Consider the following 1,271-nt stretch of genomic DNA (forward strand, 5'->3'; position numbering starts at 1 on the left):
GAAGATCCAAAGGCCATGATCAGCCAACTTGACCTCATAGACATATATAGAACACTTCACTGAATAGCTGCAAAGTACAGATGCTTTTCCAATGCACATGGAACATTCCCCAGAATAGACTACACCTTAGGCCACAAAGCTACCCTCAACAAAATCCAAAACATTGAGATAATACAAAATATTTTCTCTGATCACAATGCTATCAAAGTAGAAATTATCAACAGGAATAGCAAGGAAAACAAATCAATTACATGAAAACTGAATAACACCCTGCCCCAAAACCACTAAGTAATAGAAGAAATCAAAGATAGAATCAAAAAATTCCTGTAACAGTCAAATGAGAATGAAAACACATCATACTAAAACCTTTGGGACACAGCAAAAGCAGTGCTCAGAGGTCAATTTATAGCAATAGGTGCACACATCAAAAAAGAAGAAAGGACAAAATCAAAACATTAGCTACACAACTCGAACAAATAGAGAACAGCAAAAGAAGCACACAGCCACCAAAAGAAAGGAAATAATAAAGATCAGAGCAGAAATAAATGAAATAGTGAATAGAAAAACAATACAAAGAATCAACAAAACCAAAAACTGGTTCTTTGAAAGGATCAACAAATGACTGGCCAAACTGACAAAAGAAAAAGAGAAGAGGACGCAAATATCCCGAAGAAGAAGTGAAATGAGGGATATTACAACAGACCTAACTGAAATAAAAAGGATCATAACAGGGTACGATGAAAAACTATACTCTTACAAATTTGAAAACCTAGAGGAAATGGACAAATTTCTAGAAACACACTACCTACCCAAACTAACACAAAATGAAAATCTGAACAGACCCATAAAGAGAAAAGAGTTAGGAAAGTTAATTTAAAAATTCCCAACAAAAAAACTCCCTGGCCCAGATGGCTTCACTGGAGAATTCTACCAAACATTCAGCAAAGAGCTTACACCAGTACTACTCAAACTGTTTCAGAACATAGAAAAGGAAGCGACACTTCCAAATTCATTCTATGAAGCCAGCACAATCCTGATACCAAAAACAGGCAAAGATAACACAAAAAAAGAATATTACAGACCAATATCACTCATGAATACAGATGCAAAAATTCTCAACAAAATTCTAGCCAATAGAATTGAGCATCATATCAAAAATTAATACATCACAACCAAGTGATATTCATACCAGCTATGCAAGGACAGTTCAACATTAGAAAATCAATCAATGTAATCCACCACATAAATAAAAGAATCACATGATCATCTCA

This window comes from Trichechus manatus, unplaced genomic scaffold (assembly GCF_000243295.1).
Source record: "Trichechus manatus latirostris isolate Lorelei unplaced genomic scaffold, TriManLat1.0 scaffold00068, whole genome shotgun sequence".
NCBI lineage: Eukaryota > Metazoa > Chordata > Mammalia > Sirenia > Trichechidae > Trichechus > Trichechus manatus.